Below are 8,080 nucleotides of genomic sequence, written 5' to 3'. Positions count from 1 at the left end.
TCCTACCAGACTATAGTTGTGTATAAACACACGAACTCTTGCACACTTCCCCCACTATCTAGTAAATGGTTTCTCTACCTTGATGCTACTGACATTTTGGGTTGAATAATTCTTGGTTGTGTCCTGAGGAGCATATACGGAGTCTGCTAGATGCTAGTAATAGCCCCTCCCTTCACTCTCCAGGATAACAACCAAAAATGTCTGCAAACTTTGCAGAATATTCCTTGGGGGGAAGGAGTGGCAAAACCACTCCCAGCAGTGAATCAGGGATCTAGTACAGTGCTGCTTACGATGCAAAGCACGAGCTCTAGATCAAGAAGTCCTTACAAGAAACTCAAAGTTTGTGCAACTCAAACTGAATTCATTTTCTTCCTTTCTGACTTAAATTGTTCGTATCCCTTCATTTCTGATTTCTACTATTTGCACAATTATCCATTGATTAATCTAGGCAGAAACTTGAGACATATCCTTGACTACATTTTTTGCCACCTTTATGTTGTTTGCTGTATGCTAAAAATAAATAAAATCTAAAAACCCCAAACCTTCTCAAGTGAATTCCCTCTTTTCTACCCCTGCTCCTTCATTTTAAATAAATATTTATAGAAAGACAGCTACATTTAATATGTTATAAGTAGTTTGTCCTATGCATAACTATAACTCAAGTAAACAAAATCTTGAGCTAAACCATGAGATAAAAACTTAAAAAATGAAATTTCCAAGGATTGTACATACATGGAATGTTGTATAGCAAAACTGAAAGAACTTTTAAAAATTAGGAATTCCTCTCCTCATCTCATCTGTCATAGATCTGTCATCAGAGAGAAGTCACCACTCAATACCATGTCTTTGCATAGGGAGTAATTACACGAATATAAGATATCCCAAAGTTGTGCTGTTGGTATAGGCACATGGGTCAGCTCTATCAGTCTTACAAAAGGCAGATTCAGGTCCTTTGGTGATTCAACAAAGTTAGTGGCAGTTGCTCAGAATGGGGTCAAAAGAAATCACCCAGAAGATTTTATTTAACAGAGATAGAATGATCCATATGCTTTAATATTATACAAATAAAATTCATATATTAAGAGAGGCAATTTTTATGTGAACATCTGTATAAATATGTTTGAGAAGAGACTGACCGCTACACAATGTTGTTATATCCTCATATTTTTTTCTTCCTAAATGAAGGGGCTCTGTTTCTTTTGAACTCAATCACTTTATTTTTCTGAATTGAAATAAAACTAAAATAATTGCCCTTTGGAAATGAGAAATTAAAACTCATCACAGATGGTGGGTTTCTCCTCTTATCTGGTCAGCGGGCTGATTTTGAACAAATCCCTATTTAGTTCCTTTCTTCTGGAAAATTTCAAATCACACCTTGGAAAATCAACTCCATCAAATATCAGCCACCCTACTCCCTACTTTGAGGGTATCAAAAGATGAAGGTAGAGAGATTCATGACCTTGAAATGTGAGCAAACCACCATCCAATCACCACCGTAGGGAACAGAACCTTCACTTCCACAGAACAGGTGGCCAAACAATTACAGATGTGCAGCTGTGTTATGCCATCAAATTCTCCAAGGGAAAGCCTGAGGTGATTGTTATGTAAAAAATGTGTTTTATCTCCACAGAATATATTTAATAAAACTGTGAGGTATGTAAATTTGCCAGCCAGAGGTAGAACCATTTCAAAATTTGACTATAGTTTTGTTTATATTAAGAAATTACACTTATTAGCGTAAATCATCTAAAATCATAAATTAGCATAATAGAAACATCTCTGTAATAAAAACCTGCCATTCTATTACCACATAGCTTTATTTCTATGAGACTTTATTAGCAATGAATATCAAGCAGGCCAGGAGATGTAATATATTGCCTAATGTGGTATTGTGGAATGGAAAACATACTCCATGAATATGCAAACTCTATTTCCATACATAAAAAATAGCTCTATAAATATATATCCAACATCGCCAACATGGTGGCTGTTATATCATTTTCTTTGCACACCTCATCCTGCACACCTGTAATTATAATATATTCAAAATGAATCTTTGCTATTCTAGAAATGAACAATAAATGAAGAAATGCACACTCACCGTGGACACAGCATTAGGAAAGATATTAAAGAAGAAGGTGGGTAGGAAGAATGGAAGAAAGGAAAAAAACAAGTGGAGAAAGGAGAGTAAAGAAATAAAAGAAGAAAGTAAAACATTCCTCACTGAAGCCTTAATTCAGCCCTTGAAGTTGACGTATAATTCCTATTGAAAAGAGAAAGAACAGGGGCCCAGATATACGAGGACTTGTCTGCAGTCACCCAGTAGGTTTGAGTTTGAATTTAGTCTGATTATGAGTGGCCTGGTCACTAGAGTTTCCTGGAGAAAGAATGCGAAAGGGTAGGGAAGCTGGATAAACAATTTTGAAAGTTGTCAATTTCACATCCACCAGAGATTCCCTGCTTCCATCTATTTTCTGTACCAGAATTCTGCACACTTTTGTGTTTGAAAAGGAGTTTGGAACTCATCTGTCCATACCTCGTGTTCTCTATAGTTTACAGTCTAATCAGTATGGCAGAGCCAAACCACCCAGAATACTAAAAAACTGGAATAAATTTTTCCATAAGGATTAAATGACATCCTTGTGAAACTTGAAGATGATGGTGAGGAAGCTTGTTGAGGAAATAATGGAGAGAGACTTGACCTAGGTCCTGGAACATGGGTGAGAGATAGAAGGAGGAAAAGGATTAGTTAATAAAATTGTGAAACCACTTCCAGCATATGGGTTTCCCCCAGCGCAAGCAATTCTCCAGTACCAGTTCAGTGTTGTACAATTCAATCCTGAGATGATCTTCCTGGGAGGCAATCCCATAGGTTAAGGGCTAAATCCTAGCAGAGTGCACCCACCCACTTCAGATGCATGTTGCTAGTCCAACTGCAAATATGGTTGTCTCCTGGGCTTCTGATGAGTTAGCCGTACATTGAAGGTTTCCAGCATGCTTTCCTTGGGTTTGATTAATTTACTAGAACTGCTCACAGAACTCAGCATGTTTATTTACTCACTAGATTATCAATTTATTATAAAAGGTATAACTCAGGAAGCATCACTACGAACAAAGCTAGAGGAGGTGATGGAATTCCAGTTGAGCTTTTTCAAATCCTAAAAGATGATGTTGTGAAAGTGCTGCACTCAATACGCCAAAAAACTTGGAAAACTCAGCAGTGGCCACAGGCCTGGAAAAGGTCAGTCTTCACTCCAATCCCAAAGAAAGGCAATATCAAAGATTGTTCAAACTACTGCACAATTGCACTCATCTTACAAGTAGCAAAGTAATGCTCAAAATTCTCCAAGCAATGCTTCAGCAGTATGTGAACGATGAACTTCCAGATGTTCAAGCTGGATCTAGAAAAGGCAGAGGAACCAGAGATCAAATTGCCAACATTAGTTGGATCACAGAAAAAGCAAAAGAATTCCAGAAAATTATCTACTTCTGCTTTATTGACTATGCCAAAACGTTTGATTGTGTGGATCACAAAAAAAACTGTGGAAAATTCTTCAAGAGACAGAAATACCAGACCACCTTACTTGCCTCCTGAGAAATCTGTATGTAGGTCAAGAAGCAACAGTTAAAACTGGACATGGAACAACACACTGGCTCCAAATTGGGAAAGGAGTATGTCAAGGCTGTATATTGTCATCCTGCTTATTTAGCTTATATGCAGAATACATCATGCAAAATGCCAGGCTGGATGAAGTACAGGCTGGAATCAAGATTGCCAGGAGAGATATCAATAACCTCAGACACTCAGATGACAACACCGTTATGGCAGAAAGTGGGGAGAAACTATAAAGCCTCTTGATGAAAGAGGAAGAGGAGAAAAAGTGAAAAAGTTGGCTTAAAACATATTCAGAAAACTAAAATCATGGCATCTGGTCCCATCGCTTCATGGCAAATAGATGGGGAAACAATGGAAACAGTGAGAGACTTTATTTTCTTGGGCTTCAAAATCACTGCATATGGTGACTGCAGCCATGAAATTAAAAGACACTTGCTCCGTGAAAGAAAAGCTATAACCAACCCAGACAGCATATTAAAAAGCAGAGACATTACTTTGCCAACAGAGGTCTGTCAGGTCAAAACTACGCTTTTTCCAGTAGTCATGTATGGATGTGAGATTTGGACTATAAAGAAAGCTGATCACCGAAGAATTGATGCATTTGAACTGTGGTGCCAGAGAAGACTCTGAAGAGTCCCTTGGACGCAGAGATCAAACCAGTCAATCCTATATGAAATCAGTCCTGAAGGACTGATGCTGAAGCTGAAACTCCAATACTTTTTCCACCTGATGTGAAGAACTGGCTCAATGGAAAAGACCCTGATGCTGGGAAAAATTGAGGGCAGGAGGAGCAGGGGATGGCAGAGGACGAAATGGTTTGATGGGATCAATGAACATGAGTTTGAGCAAGCTCTGGGAATTGGTGATGCACACGGAAGCCTGGCATGCTGCAGTCCATGGGGTCACAGTCAGACCAACTGAGCTGAACTGATAACTCAGGAATCGCTAGAGGAAGAGATGCATTAGGCAAGGTGTGTGAGAAAAGATACTATATGCTTCCATGCCCTCTCTCTGAGCACACCCCTCCCCCTAAATCTCCATGTGTTCACCAACCTGGAAACTCACTGGACTCCCTCCTTTGCGTTTTTATGGAGGCTTCATTACATAGACATGATTGATTAAATAATTGGCCATTGGTAACTGAACTTATACCCCAGCCCTTCCCTACTCCCCAAAGTCAAGGTGGGACTGTAAATTCCAACTTTTTTAAAGATAAAACTTTTTTTTTTTAAATTAGAGGAAAATTGCTTTACAGTGTTGTGTTAGTTTCTGCCATACAATATATATCTCCTCCCTATTGAGCCTCCCTACCCTGTCCCCACCCCACCCCTTCGGGTCATCAGAGAGCACCAGCTGGCCTCCCCATGTTATTATATATAGCAACTTCCCCCGAGCTATCTGTTTACACGTGATGGTGTACACATGTCAATGCTGCTTTCTCAATCTCTCCTATGCTCTTCTTCCCTCACTTTGTCCACAAGTCTGTTCTCTCAATCCGCGTCTCCATTCTTTCCCTGTGAATAGGTTCATCAGTACAAGTTTCTAATCACAGGGTTGGCTTCACAGGCTAGCAGTCCTCATCATTTGGTACTTCCCAAAAGTCAACTCATTGACATAACAAAAGACACCTTTATTGCTCTCAGCTCTCATCACAGGAAATTCCAAGGGTTTCAGGAGCTTCATTCCAGAAATAGTCACAAAGACAAATATATATATATGTTTCTAACTGTAAGTCACAATAATACAACTGATGAAAGAGAAACTTTCTGATTCTAGGAGCTCAGATTTTCCTGCCAAATAATACTGTTTACTAGGAAAGACTCTTCTCTAAGGAAAGAGAGAAGTAGTTAAGAGTATTTGGTTATGCAGAATACTGCAGCCTGGATGTGCCCTCCCTGCTCCAAGTCCTTATGTGCATGTGTGTGTGCAGGCTGGCCTGCTAAGTGGCTTCAGTTGTATCTGACTCTGTGCCACCCCATAGACTGTAGCCCAACAGGATCCCCTGTCCATGGACTTCTCCAGGCAACAATACCCGAGGTGGATAGCCATTCCCCCTCCAGGGTATCTTCCCAAACCAGGGATTGAATTTGGGTCTCCAACACTGCAGACAGATTCTTTACCTTCTGAGCCACCAGGGAAGTCCTTATTGGAGCATAATTTCTTTACACTGCTGTGTCAGTTTCTGTTGTACAGCAAAGTGAATATATGTGGATTAATATTTGTAACAGACCATTCAGAGTCATCCACTATTGAGAAAACATTTGAGGAAAGGTGTTTCAGTTTAGTTGCTCAGTTGGTCTCACTGTGACCCCATGGACTGCAGCATGCCAGGCTTACCTGTGCATTATCAACTCCCAGAGCTTGCTCAAACTCATGTCCATTGAATTAGTGATGCCATCCAACCATCTCATCTTCTGTTGTCCCCTTCTCCTCCTGCCTTCAATCTTTCCCAGCATCTGGATCTTTTCCAATCAGTTCTTTCCAAAGTATCGGAGTTTCAGCTTCAGCATCAGTCCTTTCAATGAATATTCAGGACTGGTGTTTAACTTCTCACAATTAAGCCATTCTGAATTGTTCCAAGATGATTATATTAATGCAGTTTAATTTAATAAGAATTACATGTTATGAAGGGGCTTCCCTGGTGGCTCAGCGGTAACAAATCCACGTGCAATGCAGGAGATGCAGGTTCAATCCCTGGGTTGGGAAGGTCCCCTGGAGAAGGAAATGGCAACCCACTCCAGTATTCTTGCCTGGGAAATCCCATGGACAGAGGACTGGCTGGCTACAGTCTGTGGGGTCGCAGAAGTGTCAGACATGACTTAGTGATTGAACTACCACCATATGTTATGAAAGGCTTCCTTACATAAAATAAAAATCAGTCAAAGACCCATAATCCACGTGGAAGGACTATAAACCATCAGATAAGTATCTCTTGTTCCAAGCCCAACCTCCAAAGTTACCACTGCTCTGAGAATGACAATGCTCCTCTCCCAATCTCTGCTCCCACCCCCTCTCCCCTCTGCTGGTCACACTGCTGTTGGTGGGATATAGGGGTTAATGGCACGGACACCAGGATTAAGTTGTCTGGGTACAAATCTCATCTTCAAAACTAAAACTTGACTTCAGGCATTTATTAATTATAGTTCCTCCATCCCCTCCTATGAAAATAAAGATAATCACAAACATCTCAGTAGGAAGTAGAGACACGTGACTGAGATGGTGCTGGTAAGTGTTGATACAAAGCTTGTCACAGCACACATAACATTGTTGAATGATAGCTATTGTTTTTGTTAAAGCAGGCAGAAGACCTGTCATATTTTACAAGATTTAAATTTAGTTCTCGTTGTCTCTTGTGCCACAGACTTCTTGCAAAGCCTATCAACATAGTGCTTACTTCACCTTCTGTTTTCTAAAGAGAAAAAGGTAGAAGGGGCTAATTTCTCTGGAAATAGAATCAAGCAGCTTTCTCTCTATTGAATGGTAAAGTGCTTTTTCAGTCTAATCACTTTGTGCTGCTTAATGTAGGAAATTAGAGAGCTGATGAGATGCCACAAGCTTCCATATTCTTTCTTGCTGCACATAAAACTGTGTCTCCGCCATCAATCAGGTAATCTTAGGTTAGTTGCATTCAGAGTTCCACAGATGAAAAAAAAAAATTTTTTTTTTTTATGCCAACTCTAGCAGAATCACTCTCAAAGTAAGTTAGCAGGAATACTCATGTAGCATTATTTCTGTTTCCTGGGACCACTCATGACCTCCGTTTTTGTTTTGCCTCTTTGTAACTTTGGTTGTCAAAGATGAATTACATCTGCCCAGTGTAAAGAGCAGTGTAGGGATGTAGTTGAGAGATGGGTTCACATTTTGGCTACTCCCCTCACTAATGCATGACCTGAGCTGCATTGTATAACCCCTAAACCCACAGTTTACACAACTGGAAATTTTAACAGTAACTACTTTGAGGGATACTGAAATTTTTAAATAAAGTAACACAAAAAATGTTTAGTACCATGACAAACATATACACACATTCCTGCACATAGAGTTCATCCAGTAAACAATAGTTCAGTTCAGTTCAGTTGCTCAGTCGTGTCCGACTCTCTGCGACCCCATGAATCACAGCACACCAGGCCTCCCTGTCCATCACCAACTCCCGGAGTTCACTCAAACTCATGTCCACAGAGTCGGTGATGCCATCCAGCCATCTCATTCTCTGTCGTTCCCTTCTTCTCCCGCCCTCAACCTTTCCTAGCATCAGAGTCTTTTCCAGTGAGTCAACTCGTCGCATGAGGTTGCCAAAGTATTGCAGTTTCAGCTTTAGCATCAGTCCTTCTAATGAACACCCAGGATTGATCTCCTTTAGAATGGACTGGTTACTGTTGCTATTAAGGTCACATTCTAGGGAAGAAGGCAGAGAACTTGGATTCCAGGAGGACATGAAGATCACTACTGAATCTCAATAGGATG

Source organism: Moschus berezovskii, chromosome 22, assembly GCF_049115385.1.
Source record: "Moschus berezovskii isolate FMDL1 chromosome 22, NW_MosBer_1.0, whole genome shotgun sequence".
Taxonomy (NCBI): Eukaryota; Metazoa; Chordata; class Mammalia; order Artiodactyla; family Moschidae; genus Moschus; species Moschus berezovskii.
The sequence above is the reverse complement of the archived record's forward strand: the minus strand, read 5'-3'. Positions refer to the sequence as shown.